We start from the raw sequence: 19,307 nt of genomic DNA on the forward strand, positions 1-19,307 counted from the left end.
CATCGCAGCATTATTCACAATAGCCAAGACTTGGAAGCAACCCAGGTGCCCATCAAGGGATGAATGGATTAAAGAAGATGTGGTATATAGACACAATGAAATATTACTCAGCCATAAGAAATGATGAAATCCGGCCATTTGTGACAACATGGATGGATCTTGAGGGTATTATGCTGAGTGAAATTAGTCAGAGGGAGAAAGGCAAATACCATGTGATCTCACTCATAAGCAGAAGATAAAAACAACGACAAACAATCGCACAGAGACAGAAATTGGATTGGTGGTTACCAGAGGGGAAGGGGGGAGGGAGGAGGGCAAAAGGGGTGATTAGGCACATGTGTGTGGTGATGGATTGTAATTAGTCTTTGGGTGGTGAACATGTGTAATCTACACAGAATTCAAAATATATAACGATGCACACCTGAAATTTATAAAATGTTATAAACCAATAAAAAAAGAAATTAAATTCACCATATCCCATATCATAATAAACATAATTTGTTGTCTGCCTTTCTAAACATATTTTAAGTGTATATCAACATATGTGTCCATATTTACATGTGTGTATATTAAAATAAAATCAATTATAATAAATAAATAAAAGAATCAGTGCTTAATAAATCTGTACCATTCCAAGACTATTCAGGTGGGTAAACCTTTGCCTCAATATCTGCACAATACATTCAACAGTTCCATGAGTGTTTTTCGTTTCAAAATAAATACCAATGTGTGTGGGGGGGGTGGCAAGAAAAAGCAAGCCAAAATTCTTATTTAGAAATGACATTTTAATATAGGTAGTTGGTAGGGGAATAAATGAGCATAGAAACAGGCTCTTAGAAAAAAATTAAAGTAGAAAAACAATTGATGCTAAAGCTTAATTCAAGTTGTGAATTAAAAGCCCCAACATTGTATATGGATACAGATGTATGAATATGTCCAAAGGTGGCTACTAATCTGAGAAAATAACTGACAACTGTGAAAGCGATTAGATATATATTTAAAGCGTCCTTTTAGGTATTAAAGGAGAGCAGAATATGCCACCGCAAAATATGCTTATTTGGCATAAGGATTACCTTGAGGCTGATTATTTTTAAGAAACAGTAGACAAGAGAGAAGCTCTAAAAACTGAGTAGAAGTTACTCTTTTATAATAGATATTTACATTTATAAGGGGAATCTCCATTTGTAAGGGTGTCTCCCTCTCTGTACCAGGAAGAGGAGGATGACTTTAAATCTCCCGAAACTCTTATCAATGGAGAAAGCAGGACTTAAGTCTGCACAACGACCTTACTCTTGTTTACTGTGCTTTTCCTAGTTACCATCCATAACTGCCCACCCATCTTCTTTTGTCTTTAGCTGGAGATGGTATTTAAGGTGGTGGCTTGGGCCATTTTGGGGAGTTACTCAGTTTTCCTGGGTCTCTCCCATGTTTACAGGAGGTATACATGTTATTAAACTTCTGTTTGTTTTTCTCCTGTTAATCTGTCTTTTATTAGGGGAGTCTCAGGCAAGAACGCAGAAGGGTGGAGGGGAAATGATTTTTCCTCCCCTACAGTATTTGCCAAGTAGTAATACACGTGTTCATCAAAAGATATGTACAAGAGTGTTCCTCACAGCAGTGTCCATAAAAGCCAAAAACTGGAAACAAACCAAAGACCCATCAATAGTAGGAAGGACACATTGTGATACAGTCATATAACGGAATACTATACAGCAACTGCAACTCTACACACAACGATGTGGATGAATCTCACAAACAAGACTGAGTGCAAAAAGTCAGATATCCTGGGTGGTACCATATATATAAAATTCAAGAATAGGCAAAATGAATCTATGACATTAGAATCAGAATAGTAGTTACTTTTGGAGGGTGGTAGTGACTGGAAGGAGACATGAAGGGGCCTTTGGGAGCTGCTCATGTTCTGATTCTTGATCTGGGGGCTGGTGACAGGGGTATGCACAGTTTGTGAAAATTCATTGAGCTGTACGTTTATAATGTGCATAACGTGTACATCAATATGTACTTCAATAAAAAGCTTAATTTAAAAAATTATGTATACACACTTAATCCACTTTCACAGATGAGTCAAAAAGAATAAGACTCACTCAAAATATCGCCATGAAATGCTACTTGACACACTTGCCTACCTTCACTAAAGATGGTTGCTAGAAAGAAAATGACTAATAATGATGCAGAGGTGATAAATATCACAAAAGTAAATAATGGTACATGCTCTTGATTCATGTTGATTCATGAACTGCAAATACAATGAGCATTTGATCCAATTAAAAAAAATAAATCCTACTGGGTCGAAGGTAATGGTTTCTCCAAATATCCCGAAACATTTTGCTAATCACCTACATAAGAAAATCACTAGTTGAGCTCATTTGTACTGATTTTTCCTGGAAGCTTTAGTACCATACAGAATCCACTACAAAAGTCTGCAAAAAAGCCCAAAGCTAATCTTTAAATAATGCCTAAAAGGGAAACCACTTTAGCACACATCCTCCCAATCTTTCTTCCCCTCCCCCCATATATTCATGAATATCCATAAGGTTTAGAAAATTTATGTGTCTAAAACTCAAGTTAAATATGTCAATTTTTTAAAAATATCTGAGAACCAGTCTTATAGTTAGGAGGGCCAAGAAAGTCCTCCACTGAAAAATGTGACACTGGTGATTCCTGTAATTCTATCACTTTGTTTTCTCAGTAAAATCTAATTCCCCTTTGTCTGGAGACTCTAATAATTAGGATCCTAACACATAAATATAAATGTGTTTATCAGATCACTCTTCTCACCAAAAGCTTCTAGACTTAGCCCCAGAAACATGAGTGTACTCACAGGAGAAAGAATATTAATCGAGTGTCTTCCATTTGCTGGGCATCATGTTAGCCAGTTTAAATGTATCATTCATTCATTTATCAAATATTTATTGAATACCTACTACATACCAAATACTACTGTAGGCATTAGGGACAAAGTGTGGACCCTGCTCACATTCTAGCATGGGGAGAGGAGGCAGGGGAGAGAAGAACAATAAATATACAAATAAGAAAACTAATATAAGTGCAGTGTTGAGAATTAAAGTAAGGTACGAACGATATAGAGGGAGACTTGGTGGCTATTTTAGATCAAGTGATCCAAGATTTGATATTTAAACTGACATATGAATGATGAAAAACCAGTCATAGAAAGATGAGGGAGGGGGTAGAGACAACATTCCAGGGAGAACAAACATTTAATACAAAAGACCAAAAGGAGCTTGATGTGCTGGAAGAGTCAAAAGGAGGAGCTGGGTCCACAACAGGGAAAGGTGAACAGCAGGGGCCAGAACACGGCACAACATAATCCAGCAGGGGAGTGACATGATCCAATTAATGTTTCTAAAAAGATGCTCTAGCTGCCTATTGGAATTGGATTATAGCAGGCCACTACAATTATCCAAGAAAGAGACAGTGGTGGACTGAAGTATGGTGGAGGAGTCGGGGTAGAGAGAAGTGGGAACACTTGTGATATACTTTGGAAGCCAAGCGGACAAGATTTGTTGATGGGTTGGGTGTGGAGCACGAAACTTACAGGCTTGAACAATTGGGTGGATGGTGGTGCCATATACTGGGAGGGCCTCACTGGGAGAGAATCAGGTTTGGCATAGGAATGGCAGGGAATCAAGATTTTGCTTTGGAAATACTGAGTTTGAGATGCCTATTGATATCCACGTGGATTAGTAAGTCTTTGTTAGTTCCAAGATTTTTTAATTTTAATATTTAAAAAGCACAAAAATGTTTAAAAGCATGATTTTTCCTGTGCTTTCTTCCATTTTTCATTTCTATAGTTCTCATTTCTGAGCCTTTTAATGTTTCAAGTTTCCCCCAAAACTTTCAACATTCTTAGAATTAGTCAATTTATCAACCTTTTTTTCTAGTATTTCCCAATGGTATTTTTGAGTCAGTATAAAGATCTCCAAGATATTTTTGAGACGATTCCCCTTACACAATAAGATCAATTCTACATTTTAATCTAATAGTGGTAATGCAGTTTGAATGCCATGCTAAGGAGGCTGAAGTTTACTTTTTCTTAAAATCAGCGTAAATGAATGAGTTCTGGAGATCTAATGTATAGCAGGGTGACTACAATTAACAATAGTGTATTGTATACTTGAAGTTTGCTAGAAGGGTAGATCCTAACTGTTCTTACCATACACACACACACACACACAAAAGGTAACTATGAGGTGATGGATGTGTTAGAGTGTGGTGATCATTTCACAATGTATACATATATCAAAATATCACATTGTACACCTTAAATATATACAATTCCTATTTGTCAATTATACCTCAACAAAGCTGATGGGGGGGGACAGTACATACAAAGCTTTTAAAAGAATGGATTAGTAAATCTTGAGTGGTGGGAATGGTCATGGCTGCAGGTACTGGCATCTAGATGGAATATAAAGTCATAGACTGGATGGGGACATCTCAGGAGCCTGTACAAAGAGAAGAGAAGGGAGTCCCAGGGCCCTGGAGGGACACCAACCTTTGAAGGTTGAGCCAATGAGGAGGAGCCAGAAAGGAAGACCTAGAATGAGTTACCAGCAAGAGTAGGAAAACCAAGAGAGCGCAGGATAATGGAAGCCACAAGAAGAAAGTGTTCAAAGAAGGAAGGAATGACTATGTCAAATGCTGCTGCAAAGTCAAGTATGATAAGTCAGAGAAGTGACATCTGCTGTATTTGGCAACAAGGAGTTCATTGAGGACTGACAAGAAGAGCCTCAGGACAAGACCCTCATTAGATTGGACAAGGGAAGAATGTGGGGCAATAAAGTAAGTGAAGCCTTTTAAGAGGTTCCCCTGAGGAGGGGTGACTAGAAATGTGGGGGCGACTGGCAGGGGATGCAGAACCAATGGAGATATTACATATTAGAACATGATTATAACTTGATGGGAATGATCCAGAAAAGAAGAGAGGGAAGTTCACTAAAGCAGGAAAGAAAGAAGCAAATAGAATTAAGAATTAAGTCCTTCACACCTTGAGCACCAAAATAATTAAGTACAGTAATGAATTGAAAACCACTGAAAAAAATAGGAATTCTTGAGTCCATACCGATAATAAACACATGAATAAATAAATAAATAGGGGAGAAGGAAGGGCTCTTGCTGAGGGCCAACTGGTAAATGTGGAGAGAATACCAGAGTTGGAAATCATTATTTTCAACCATCATATTAAAGATTGGATCAGGCAAAAATCATCACTGGATGCTAAATCTAGTGGGAAATACTGATAAGGAGTAGGCTATTTGTGTCTTCCCACAGACTGATGATTAGGAAGGAAAAAGCCAGTCACTACACAGTGGAGAAATTAGACAGTACCTTGACCAGGTGATCAAAATTAACATCACCAACAAGGAAGAGAAGAACATCCAGACATCATGGACCTCCAGATGTGGTACCCTGAGGACACAACATCGTCTATGCAGTATTCTGGCCCCAAATGCCTAACTTGTATCTAGTCACAAGAATCATCAGACAAACCCCAAACAATGAATGTTCTATTAAAAAAGGAGAGGGGGGTGGTGTGTATTCATCCTAAATGCTGAATGGGAGCAGAATATGCCACCCCAAAACATGCCTCTTTGGCATAAGGATTATTTCAAGCTGATTATTTTTAAGAAATAGCAGACATCAGAGAAGCTCTGAAAACCATGACATTTATGAGAGAAATCTCCATTTGTAAGGGTGTCTCCCTCTCTGTACTAGGAAGAGAAGGATAACTTTAAATGTCTAGAAACTCTTTATCAATGGAGAAGGCAGGACTTAAATCTGCATCACAACCTTACCCTTATTTACTGTGCTTTGCCTGGTCACCTCCCATAACTGCCCCCGCCACACACAAACACTTCTTTTGTCTTTAGCTGGAGATGGTATTTAAGGTGGTGGCTTGGGCCATTTCAGGGAGTTTCTCACTTTTCCTGGGTCTCTCCCATGTATACAGGAGGTATGCATGTTGTTAAACTTCTGTTTGTTTTTCTCCTGTTAATCTTTTATTACACGGGGGTCTCAGCCAAGAACCTAGAAGGGTAGAGGGAAAATTATTTTTCCTTCCCCACAAGGCCAATGTCATAAAAGACAAAGAAAGGCTGTGGAAATGTTCCAGACTAAAAGAGGCTAAGAGACATGACAACTAACTGCCATAACAACCCTAGACGAGATCTGTACTAGAAGGAAAAATGCTATAACGGATGTTATCAGGTCTGTTGTCAAAATTGGAATACAAATGGCAGATTAAATAACAGTATTGTATCAATGTTAAATTTACTGAAGTTGATAACAGTACCATGGTTATGTAAGAGAATATTCTTATCCTTAGGAAACCCATACTGAAGTGCTTAGGAGTAAAGTCCGTGATGGATGTAACTTATCCTCACATGGTTCAGAAAAACATTATGTGCTTGAGCAAGAGCGCATATGATAAAGCAAATGTAAAATGTTAACAATAGATGCATCTGGACAAAGGGTATATGAGTATTCTCTGTACTATTTTTACTTTTGCAACTTACTTGGAAAGTTTGAAATTTCCAAACAAAAAGTTTTAAAAAATGAAAAAAAGAATATGTCCTTGAGAAGGCAAAGAGGATGAGGGGTCCAAAGCCCAGAAAAGAAGCCAGTCTTTGACACATTGGGGACGTTTCATTCCCAGATCCACAGTAACAGTGGGGAGCACCATGACTATTTGTTCAAACACACACATGTTGGGAGTTCGGGTGGTGAGAATATGAGGAGGTTCCTGTCCAATGAGCCAGAGTCAGCAGCTACTGTAGGCGGGACAGAGGAAAGAAAAGGTGTCAAACAGCTGTTTTGGGGACTAGAAAAGCAAATCCACTCTGCCAGCATGCGAGGCTTGCCGGGCACTGCTGAGGGCCCATGTAAGGTTTATTAAGGTCACGAACTGGACCTAGACATCAGTATTTATTCTGAAAACTCCCCAGGTGATTCCAATGGGCAGCCAGCTTTCAGAACTACTGTGCTAAGGCAGGGTTTCTCAACCTCAGCACTATGGACGTTTGGGCCAGATAATTCTCTGTTGGGGAGTAAGAGGGACCGGCGGGGGGTGGGTGGTTCCTGTGCATTGTAGGATGTCTAGCAACATCCCTGGCCCCTACCCACTAGATGCCAGTAGCACTTCCCCCCACCCTGCCAGTCATGACAACCAGAAATGTCTCCAGACATTGGCAAATGTCCCCAGGGGGGCAAAATCAGCCCTGGTTGAGAACCACTATGGTAAGAGAACAAAGGCCACAAACATTACATGTTCATAAAGTTCAGGAATTGTGTATACTCCTTGTTGCTATGAGCATTGTGGTTAAGAACACAGGCTCTGAAATCAGATGGTCTGTGTTCAAACCCTGGATCCACTACTTAACATTTTGTATGACCTTCGGCAAAGTACCTAACCTCTCTGTGCCTCAGTTTCCTCATCTATAAAATGGTAATAATAGTACCTACCTCGAGAAATTGGGAGGAATAAATGAGTTAACATATCTAAAGCAGGAAGAGCAGTGCCTGCCCAATAAATATTAGCTACCGTTATTATTATCACAGAGTCAGAAACGTAGTGGATGCCAGATGTCTGCTGATTAACGAACTGCTTACATTAAAATATACCCCATGCGCAACCAAAAGAAATTTCCACACTAAAATTAAACAGAAAGGCAGAGTGTGTTGAATTTCTCTTAGGATTAGTGCCTGATTTGTTCTAGATTCTAGGCACACTCATTCATCCAGTCGACAAATATTTATTGAGCATCTACTATGCCCCACTCTTCTAGGTTCTGAGAATACAACAGTGAGCAGGATACACAAAGCCCTTGCCTTCTTGGAACTTATAATCTAGCAGGGAAAAAAAGACATGGAATCAGTCAACAAATAATTAAATAATATAATTGCAGATAATAGTGTTGCCAACAAAACAAAAGTGGGATGAGGGGGTGGATATTTCTGGTGGTAGGTGGGCAATGCTATTTTAGAATGAGGGTTAGAAAAGACCCTGATGAAACAAGAGAACAAGGTATGTGCATATCTAGTGAAACGGTGCTCCAGGCGGGTGACAGAGCAAATGCAGAGGCTGGGAGGCAGGCCAAAGCTTGGCTTGGGTGAGGAACAGCAAGGAGGCTGGAGTGCTTGGAGAAGTGTATGAGGAATTGGGGTCAAGACCCAGAGGGCCTCAGAGGCTACAGTGAGGATCTGGGGATTTATTCCAACTGTGGTAGAGGTGATTAGAGGGTTTCGAGCAATGGGTTTGCAAGACTGCATTTACTGGCTATTCTGTGAGGTCAAGGGTGGATGCTGGGAGACTCATTTAGAGGCTATAGAGTAATTTAAGAGAGAAATGTGGGTAGCTCTGATTATCTCAGGGTATTATAAATGAACTCACTTTGCCTCGTAGCAGGATCTGATATAAAATGAATCTGTCCTGGACAGTTCAGCAGTTTAGGGGCTTAAAAACTAAATGTACAGTTTTATAAACCAGTGTTTTATGAAAGTGGTCAAATTAGTTTAGAGGGTCATGATCATCCTTTTAAAATGAAATAGAACAGATGGAAGAGAATTGAAAATATCAGAATATATGGCACAAAGGAAAAGTGCATAATACTTTGTGAGATTCTGTTTGAATTATACATAGGTATGTACATACTGAGTTGAATTACAAAATGTATTTCTCACTATGAATGGTGGGTAGGAAAGTTTGAAAACCACCACAAAAAGCTACCTTATTTATGCATAACTAGGTTATAAACTGTCCCTTTATTCTCTCCCTTCAGCACTGTACCTGGCAGCCCCCCAAATGAGAACATTATAAAAAGCTCCAATGGTAGTTTCTTTGCAGTCTAAATAAAACGAATTGACTTATGCCATGCTATCTTCTCCTCCAGGGAGATCAAAATACGACCCTCCAAAGCCAGCGAGACTGACGCACCTCAAAACTGTTAGGCTTTCAATGAAAAAAATTCCAAGAAGAACAAGAAATTTTTAAATTAAACTCTAGACGTTTAAAAGCTAAAAATGGAAAGAAACCTGCTGAAGATAATAATGGTAATGACCAGAACTCTATAGTAAGCATAATACCTAGTGGTAAACTATTAGAAGGATTCCCACCCAAATGAGAAACCCCTCCTCAACATTGTCCTAGAAGGAAACCTACCCAAAGGCAAGCAAATAAAATTGAGGAAAAAATATTGGGGGGAGGGGATCCCTATACTATTGCCATTTGCAGAGAGTTTGGTTGTCTATCTTAAAAACCCAAGAAAACCAACTGAAAAACTATGAGAACTAATAAAAGTTCAGTAAGATGGCTTGGATATGATAGACTTACCAAAAAATTAAATAGCCTTTCTATATAATAGTATAGTAATTATAAAATGAAATGGGAAAAAAAGGACATAATGTCCAAAAGCAATAAAAAGTACACAAAACAATCTAGAAATTCACCTAACAAGAATGTGTAAGACCTACAGTGTGGTATTCGCATAAGGACAGACATACACATCAATGGAACAGAATAGAATTCAAAAATAAACCCATACATATACAGACAATTCATTTTTTACAAAGAGGCCAAGGGGATACAATGGGGGGAAAGCACAGTCTTTTCAACCAATAGTGTTGAACAATTGGCTATCTATATGGAAAAAAGTGAACCTTGACCCATAAAAAATTAACTTGAAGTCAGAAACCTACATGTAAATGATAAAACTGTAACATGTCTAGAAGAAAACACAAGAGAAAATCTTGGTAAACTTGAGGTAGACAAAGATTTATTAGACAGGCTACTAAAAGTGCTATCCATAGGGGAAAAAACCTGATAAAGTAGACTTTATCAAAATTTGAAACTTCTGCTCTTAAAAAAAAAAGTCATTAATTTCAATTACAAGAGGTAGAAGTCAAATAAAATAGTCAAACTGATTGAAGCAGAGAGTAGAATGGTGGTTGCCAGGGGCTGGGGAAGGAGGGATGGGGAGTTCCTGCTCAATGAGTATAAAGTTTCAATTATGCAAGATGAGTAAGTTCTGGAGATCTACTGTATAACATTGTGCCTGTAGTTAACAATACTGTATTGTGCACTTCAAAATTTGTTAAGAGGGTAGATCTCATGCTAAGTGTTCTTACCACAATAAAAAAAAAAAAGAAAGAAAATGAAAAGGCAAGCAGCAGACTAAAAGAAAATATTTGCAATGCATATATCTGACAGAGAACTTGTATCCAGATATACAATATATGAAGAACTCTTATGATTCAGTAATAAGACAAACAATAAAAAACCCCAGACATTTCATAAAAGAAGATACACAAATGACCAAAAAGCACATGAAAAGATGCTTAACATCATTAGTCATCAGGGAAGCACAAACTAAAACCACAAAGAGATGACACCACAAACCCACTGGAATGGCTGAAATAAAATAAACTGACAATACCAAGTGCTGACAAGGAAGCCAAGCAACTGGACCTCTCATACATTGCTGGTGGGAATGCACAGTGGTGCAGCCACTTGGGAAAAGCTCAGCAGTTTCTTACAAAGTTAAATTCATCATACAATACAGCAACAATCTTACTTCTAGGTATTTACCTGAGTAAAATGAAAATTTATGTCCACACAGAAAGCTGTATGCTAATGTTTATATTAGCCCTAGTCATAATCACTGAAAGTTGGTGAATGGATAAACAAACTGTGGAACATTACTCAGCAATAAAAATGAACAAATTAGGGGCCGCCCCGGTGGCACAGTGGTTAAGTGCACACGTTCCGCTCTCGCGGCCCCGGGGTTCGCCAGTTCAGATCCCGGGTGCGGACATGGCACCACTTGGCACACCATGCTGTGGTAGGCGTCCCACATATAAAAAAAAGGTAGAGGAAGATGAGCACGAATGTTAGCTCAGGGCCAGTCTTCCTCAGCAAAAAGAGGAGGATTGGCAGCAGTTAGCTCAGGGCTAATCTTCCTCAAAAGAAAAAAAAACAAATTACTGAGTCGCACAACAACATGGATGAATCTCAAATGCATTATGCTACAGGAAAGAAGCCAGACTCAGAAGGCTACATGGTATATGAACCCATCCACAGGACATTCTGGAAAAGACAAATTTATAGCAACAGAAAACAAATCGGTGGTTGCCAGGGGCTAAGAGTGGTGGGAGGGATTGACCACAAAGGGTCAATAAGGAATTTTTTAGAGTGATGAAATTCTTCTGTATCTTGATATGGTGGTCATTACATGACTATATGTACTTGTAAAAACTTATAGAACTTTACATTAAAGGAGTGACTGTCATAAATAAATTTTACCTCAATTTTAAAAACACGGAATCAACTCAAGAATTAAGTAGATTTATAAAATGGAACAGTGTTCACAGAATCTTATTTTAGGGAATTTATTTTATTATAATTTTCCCCAAATGTTTAGCCCATTTCTTAAGTTCCAATACCCCCCCACCTCATACCATGCCCCTAAAATAAGTTCAACGTGGATTAAAGACCCACATATTTTAAAAACCATGAAGATTTTAAAAGAAAATTTTTTTTCTCTGAGGTAGGGAAAGTCTTCCTCAGAGAGGCATAGAAACCAGCTCCCAGGATTTTTTTTAAAGACAAACTCTCTCTTTTCTATCTCGAGAATTACTGACATCACAGAAACACATTCTCTTCCTTCCTTCTTTTTTTTTAAACATAATGGTGCTCTTCCCAGTTTGTAGCGTGTATTTGAAAGTGACTTGGCACTCTCAGGGAGCAAAATGCAAAAACGTGTTTGTCAGTTTCATGTGAGCAGTGAAAGAACCAGGAACCTAGTAGTGATGTCCCCCTGAGTCCTAAACCAGACTCAGCCACACTGCAACCACACCAGAGCCCCAGTCGGCCATAGAAAAGCAGCTTCTTTACTGGCTCTCCCTAACACCTGAGCAAACTCGCTCTGCCATTTCTGGAAAGCTTGTTCATGGTACCAAAAACACAGCAGCTCTCCCTACCCTGCCAAACCCGCCAATGAAATTCCACTTCTCAGACTTTTTCTCCCTCTGCTGAACAAAATCATATCCACAATTAAAGTTCAAGTTTTTTTTTTCTTCTCTGTGTTTCCAATTTTTTTTTTAGAAAAGCACACACACCTGGAATCTGTGGGGGTTTGGCAAGAATTATTCACAGAGAAAACACTAAGCTGGCCTTGCATTTCTTCAGCGTTTTTCAATAGCGAAATCTGCTCTATCCCCCTTCTAATGAAAGTCACCTTGCAGGGATGTGGGAATGATAAAAGCAGAGAGAATCCGATCCAGGCTGGCATGGCACTGAGGCCCTGTAAAACAATACTCCTGAACAGCTACAAAATTTGGCAACATTTTGTTTTCCAGCTTTGCATTTGAGCTGCTCAAAGTAGCCAAAGCAAGCAATGTCCAGGTCATTTTAGATCTTAACTAAGCAAAACTTTGAGACACTAAAAACGATTCCTCAAATCCTTTGGAAATAACACACACTTTGTCACTTAATTTATGATTTATTATAACATCAAACTTAATTGTATTGTACATATTAATAATTAAGCTCTTAATAAACAGTTAATTATTGATAAAGCAGTAAATATTGGCATACCATGTGTAACTGAGGTTATACTCAGAGGCTTACTTCTTAAAATAGCCAAGAAAGGTTGAGGAACTGCTAGAGGGACATCTAGCTAGTCTTTCCTTAATAAACCACTTTCCATCACCCACCAGCTCTGAATCCTGATCAAAGAAACAGGCTCTTTCTGCCTGTGGTAACTGCTAGACAGAATCAGCTACATGATTTGTGGGGCCCAGTACAAAATGAAAATGCGAGGCCCCTTGTTCAAAAATTATTAAGAATTTTGACAACGACAACAGAGCATGAAACCAAATACAGGTTGCATGCCCATGAAACCAGCTCTTCCACCAGATAATGTACTTGGCTAGTAACCTGGTAAGGAAAGTAAAGCATTTTGCTATTAAATGAGTAGCAATCGTTTTAATGTGTGTGTTGCGCGTGGAGGTGGGATTGTAAAGTCTTAGGACCTCCTCTCCCAATCTCCCACTTTTCCTAAGGTTTTCAGCCTGTTGGACAAAAAGTACTTCCGCAGGGCCTGCCATATAAAGTGCAGTCAATGGAGCAGCACCATCAGCATCATCTGGGGGCTTGTTAGAAATGCAGACTGTCGGGCCCCACCTCATATCTACAAAATCAGAATCTGCATTTTAACCAGATCCCCAGGGGATTCGTGTGAACAGTACATACTAAAAAGTGCCGCCTGCCTTATCTGGTTCTGGGGAAGCCCGTGACCTCTCTTTCTCCTTCTCCCCTTAGAGATAGTTCCGGAGCCTCGAAATGGCAAGTCCCAGTCGAAATGCGCTCGCCCGAGACTGCAGCCTCCTCCTTCCCCCACGCTCATTCCCAGGATTCGGGCTGCCTTTCCATCCCGCCGCGCCCGGGGCCACCTGTTCTGGGTCCCGCCAGGCAGCGCTGCGCCAAGCCGGCTCGGGCCCGGGGAGCGTTCGCACTCCGCAGGCTCCCACGCACCCACTGCCTGGCGCGGTAAACTGAGTCCTCGCAAGTCGCGTCTCGAAGACCGCCCGCGTGAACAAGACTGGCGGTTCCTTTTCCCAGAGGTGGGGAGAGTTTGAGTCCGTTTGAAGCTTTCGAATACACACGTCCCCCCCTCGGAGAACGCGTCGCCGGAGCCCCCTTTCCCACGGCGCGCACTCTCCCACTGTCGGGGTGCCAGCCCCCGGGGCTCGGCCCTCTGGCTCTGCCTTTCAGGGTGGCCCTGGCCCCGGCTCAGAGCCGTAACCGGGCGGAGGGAGCGTTCGCCCCGCTGTCCCGTCGCCCTCCAGGTCCAGGCGCTACACCCGAGCCTCCCGCGCCCGTCGCCAGCTCCCCGGACTGGGGCTCGGGAACCTGAGGGAACAGACCCATCCCGGCGCCGCGCGCTTACCTGCCGGTCCCTGCCGACGGGCTGGCTGCTGGCGCCCTCCGGCCCTCCTTTTCCCCTTTCCCTCCCGCCGCGTCCCTCCTCCTCCCTCCCGCGGGCTGGGCGCCGCCCCCGGCGCTCGCGGACCGCTCGCCCGCCCGCTCTCTAGCTGCCCGCGCGGCGTGGCGCGTCCGGCGCGCGGCGGCGGCGAGGCTGGACGCGGAGGTGGGGAGCGGGCGGGGCGCGGAGGGAGGAGGGTGCGAGCGAGCGGCTCTGCTGGACGAAGCCCTGCGGGGAGCTCCGGGCGGGAGGGCAGGGCGAGAAGTGGGTCCGCGGACCCGGCGGCCCGTCCCACCCCAGTAGAAGCCCCCAGCGGTGCTTCTGGACTCCCTGGACCGCCAGACCCTCGGATGCCCGGCGTCCGGTCCGCCGCGCTCCTTGGTGACCCCAACCTTCAGACCCAGCCGCTCACCTTTAGGGGTCGCCCTGGTACCCAAATGCCTGTCCCACCATTTTCAGCACGGTGCGCTGTGATGGGTGGGAACCCTGAGGTCGCCCCTCTGCCACAATATTCCTGATGCAGAGATCAGATGTCAGACCACTTGGAGGGGCATTTGGAGAGATCCCTAAAAGAAAAACGTCCTTGGAAAGGATTCAGCACCATAGTTATCTAGTGAAGGACATGTTACATCGGATACCTAGAAACTGGGATCCCCAGCGCTCTGCCTGCTGGGTGTCTGTGTGTGTGTGTGGGGGGGGGGGGCTGATAATATGAAGTGAGTTGTCCCTGGTCCCCTCTACTCTTTCTGTGTGACAGCATCTCCTCCCTCTGCATTGTCACAGAATAAAAACTAGAGCGGATAGGATTTACAGATCACCTAACCAGCTTATCAGAGTACCTCATGTTGTAGATGGATAACGGAGGCCTGCGGGGGGGGGGGGGGGGGCTTGGCTCTGTTCTCCAATAAGAATTGGAGACCAGGAAAAAAGTAAGCACTCTGAATTCCTTCTCTGGCTCTTTTTACTGCCCCCCACTACCCTCTCCAGCCCTCCTCTTTAGAGTCAAATAACTCCTATTTTTGCAAAATACTTTATCACTTTAAAAGCACCATTCTCTTTTGTTAAAACCTACAGGAGACTATTCCATTTTTCTTTACCACCCAAACAAAATTCTAGATTCTGAATTGCATTCACGGCTCTGGAGAGGATTTTTATAAAGTGCGGATCTGCTGAGCACCTCCTGGCTGACTCTGCCATGTTAGACACGACACAGGCGAGATATATACTCCGCTTTGCAGGAGGGGTTGGATTTGTTTTGCAAACACCAACTTACTCACACTCACAACATTCTAACTGGATAAATGAATGGAAAGTGTTTTCAGAGAGACTTTTGACTGGTTGGATTAAGGGGGAGTGGAGGTCAGGAAGCTCATCCAGGTTACATAACAAGTTCGAGGCAGAATTATGATGAGAGGAAAAACAGTATATTTTAATAAACAGATTCAATGTTACTCCAAAGGGTTAAATTGTTTCCATTTGCATTAGCTGAACACTGCATATGTTTGACTTATTAGAAAACAGGGCTCACATTGTGTAGAGGCACCAGAAATCTCATCCACTATTTGCCAGAATCTGTTAAAATTGAGCGTACAACTACCCTATGTCTAGCAATTCCCCTTCTAGGCGTGTACTCAGCAGAAATGAGCGCATGTGTTTACCAAAGAACATGAACGAGAACCTTCATGGCAGTGTATTTGTAATAGCCCCAGACTGGAAGCTACCCAAATGTCCATCAATATTGTGGTGGTATAGTGACAAAATGGAATGCCAGACGGCAATGAGGATGCATAAACCACTGCTGTGCTGAGTATAGACAGACTTCATCAACAATATTGAGCGAAGGAAGTCAGACACGAATGCATACACACTACATGATTCCATTTGTACGAAGTAGGAAACATACGAAACCAAGCTATGAAGTTAGAAGTCAGGATGGTGGTCATTGAGGGGTTGGTGACTGGAGGGAGCTACAAGGGGGATAAGAAGCATTTATAGGGTACTACTTACATGGATCTATTAAGTTAGTGAAAATTCACTGAGCTGCTCACCTATGATACATGCACTTTTCTTTATTTATGTTTTACTTCAATAAAAAGCTAAAATATGTATGGCTCACATTGAGTTGCCTGAATTTCTAAAGAGTGATATTCTAAAGTGAATAAGTATACTTTTCCTTTAAACAATCTTGCTGTTAAAAAAGTCACTTTAAGGAAATATGTTTAAAAAACAAAAATGAGACACTCTTTAGCCTAAAATTAGAAATTCATATTCTGATGCACTTCCAGTGAAACTGTCGTTCTCCTTGACACACACTCTCAAATCAAAATCAACATAACTCTGCCATCAGGACCAACAGAAGAGGAAAGAGCCTGTGACTGAGGAGCACCCCGCTCCCCCCCCCCGCCCCCCCTCCCCCCGCCTCCAGCCATGGGGCTCTCTGCCTTTTCCATGAGAGGGAGTCCTGGTCACACACCTCCTACACAAGCCCTGTCTGGTGACATGAAGGAAGACTGTGGGTGCCCAGGATTTGCGGTTGAAACTTATCCACAACCGGTGGGCTGATGTCCCAGCAACTGGAGAGTGGGTGATTTTGGCTCCTGCCCCCCAGGGTCTTTTAGCCAGTGATAGAGTTGATCCCCAGGCATTGGTCGATCAGGAAACATGACAGACTGAGTAGGGAGGTCAGAAGTCTTTGTCTCCTTGCCCCCTCCCTCTGGTGGACCCCTTAGTGTGGGCTCTCTTGGCAAAGGGAGATGGCAGAGGAGGATAGCTCACCAGTGCTCAGGGCCCAGCTCACTCCTTAGAACTTCAAATGCAACTTTACCTGTGGCCAAACAGTCTAAAAATGTGAGATCACACAGTGGTCTCAAACAGATTCATTGTTTTCCAAGGGAAACGGGCACCAAGAGAACATGAGACTGGGGTGCAAGTTGAGATAGTGGGATGAGGAGATAGTAGCATGATGACGATGATGATGATAATTAACTTTATACTTGCTACATGCCAGGCATGTTAGGTTTTAACATACTTTATACTTTGTTACTAAAGCTTCATGGCAACCCACTGAGGATTGTCCAGCTGAGGAAACTGAGGCGCAGAGATGTTAGGTAGCTTTTCCTAAGATCCACAACTAGTAAGTGGTAGAGTCAGGACCGCAATCAGTCACAGTGTGACTCACAAGCTCCTGCTGTCTTAATGCCTAGATATGAAAGATGGAATGTTGGGGTGGCGAAAGCACCAAATAAAGAATCAGGAAGTGAGGGGGTTGGTGTCTACCAGCTTTGCCACTAACTAATCGGTGTAGTCTTAGACTACACTGAGTCTGCGTCTCAGTTTTCCCGTTTGTAAAATATGTAGGGGGCAACGAGGCCAATCTAAACTCCAGTGGTAGTGCCAAGGCTTGGTTTGGGATGTTTTAGGCCCCCCATAATCTCCATCAACACTCCAACACCACAAATAAAAGGCATCTAACAGTGTACTATACAAACAAAACAAGAAAAATCCCCCAGCCCACATGGCCTCCACTTCCCACAAAATTGTAATCAGATTACCACACTTGACTTTCTCCTTACAGAAATTCTAGAGCTACCACTGCTCAGAAGTCTCTTCTGGCTTAAGTCATTCATTCATTCAACAAACATTTATTTTACACCTATAGTATCAGTGAGGATAGCCTGGGTTGTGCTGCAGTAACAATCAACTCTCAAAATTTCTGTGGTTATCACGACAAAGGTTTATGTCTGACTCACACTATGTGATCATCATAGGTTAGCAGTGGGGCTCTACTTACTACAGTCACTCAGGGATCCAGGCTGACTGAGGAGCCACCTTCTCAAACACTGCTGTTGCTGAGCTAGAAGGAAAAGAGCCCTGGACCACAAGCATTTAAATGCTCCAGCCCAGATGTGCAACACTTCTGCTCCCAACTCATCAGCTGGAACTGTCACATAGTTGCACCCAGGCATAGAGGGTCAGGAAATGCAGCCTTACAAGGATCCAGGAAGTGGAGAGGTAGAGGGTATTTGGCGAACAGCACTGATGACTACCACACTTACTATGTGCCAGACCCTGGGCAGATGAAGATGGGCAAGAGGTGGTCCCAGCCCTCCAGGCACTCTCAATCAAACCAGAGAAGTCTCTGGAACTGCGATTCCATCCCCTGTGCTATTTGGTGGATTTAGGTGAGAAACCAGTCATCGCCAATGTGAGTGAAGTCACCGTGTGATACAGCAAAATTTTTCTCCAGAACATTGCGCTAGTTCTAATGGTAGTGAACCTATTGCACAATGACAGAGATAAATAAATCACACTCTCGTGGGAGGCAAAAAGGCTCTCTCTTGTGAAAATACTGAATAAAGACAGTTGGACATGTTGTCATTCTGTTCGATGAAAATTACAAATGGCAGTTTAATGAAAAATGAAACCAGACTTTGGCCTCAACCAAGATGAGGGTGGTGGGACCAGCCCTTTCTGAGAATGTGTTCCAACTTGGGAAGAGCTGAGCGTGGCCCTGTGCCAACACAAATAACCCCAGAATCTAGAGGAAACTAAGTGCATCCCAGTTGATCTGCACGCTGGCATTAGCTTGTGCAACTCCCCACCACCCTGCCTGCAGTGAGCAATCCAAGGCCTTGGGGGTTGGAGTGGAGATTGAGGGGAGGAAGATGAGCCCATTGCGTTCTTCAGAAGTGAGACAGGAATCAGCTTTCTGGGACAGGCCACATTCAGCTCAGTCCTAACTGAAGATCTCTGAACAGCGATGGCTCTTTTTGTTTCTTGAAGGAACTCATGCAATTTTAAACCTAATCTTTTGTTTTACCTGTCTCTGAAACCGCAGGGCATATTTTAGGGGGAAATTCTGGACAGACACACCCTTCTAACCCCCTAGTTTGTCTTATATGTCCATTTCCCTCCCTGAAGAAGATACTTTGAGACTATGCAAATATCCTATTTCTCATCAAACCTTCTCCCATTAATTTTGGCAACCATCGGTGGATCATGCCGGCAATGATGATTACTGTGGTGTTCTACTGGTTGTCTATTTCTCTCATTCCTTCTACATTAATTCATTGGAATTCTTCTATAGGAAGAGCTGTACTTTCCCTCCCATTTCTTTACTTAATCAATTATTTTTATTTATATCAGAATGGGCTCGTGTGTAATTATTCTAGTCTGTGGGTTAAAATCCAATGCTACCATTATTTATTGTGTTGTCTCAGCTTCAGTCCTTGGGAGCTCTTTCAGGTTGGTTTCTGTGTCCTTATCCTTTCGTGAGCACTTCCTTAC

General features: G+C 42.4%; 1 protein-coding gene across 2 annotated transcripts in view; it reads right to left on the minus strand.

Moving 5' to 3' along the window:
- Nucleotides 1-14,321, minus strand: part of ADGRG2 (adhesion G protein-coupled receptor G2) — a 114,056-nt gene extending 99,735 nt beyond the window's left edge. The window contains exon 1 of one of the 2 annotated variants that reach the window (XM_014847893.3): nt 13,986-14,321. The gene's annotated coding sequence lies outside the window, so the exon portion shown is untranslated. The remainder of the gene's footprint in view (nt 1-13,985) is intronic. The other variant, XM_070502030.1, reaches the window with a different exon arrangement.
- Nucleotides 14,322-19,307: the final 4,986 nt, after the last annotated feature.

This window comes from Equus asinus, chromosome X (assembly GCF_041296235.1).
Source record: "Equus asinus isolate D_3611 breed Donkey chromosome X, EquAss-T2T_v2, whole genome shotgun sequence".
Taxonomy (NCBI): Eukaryota; Metazoa; Chordata; class Mammalia; order Perissodactyla; family Equidae; genus Equus; species Equus asinus.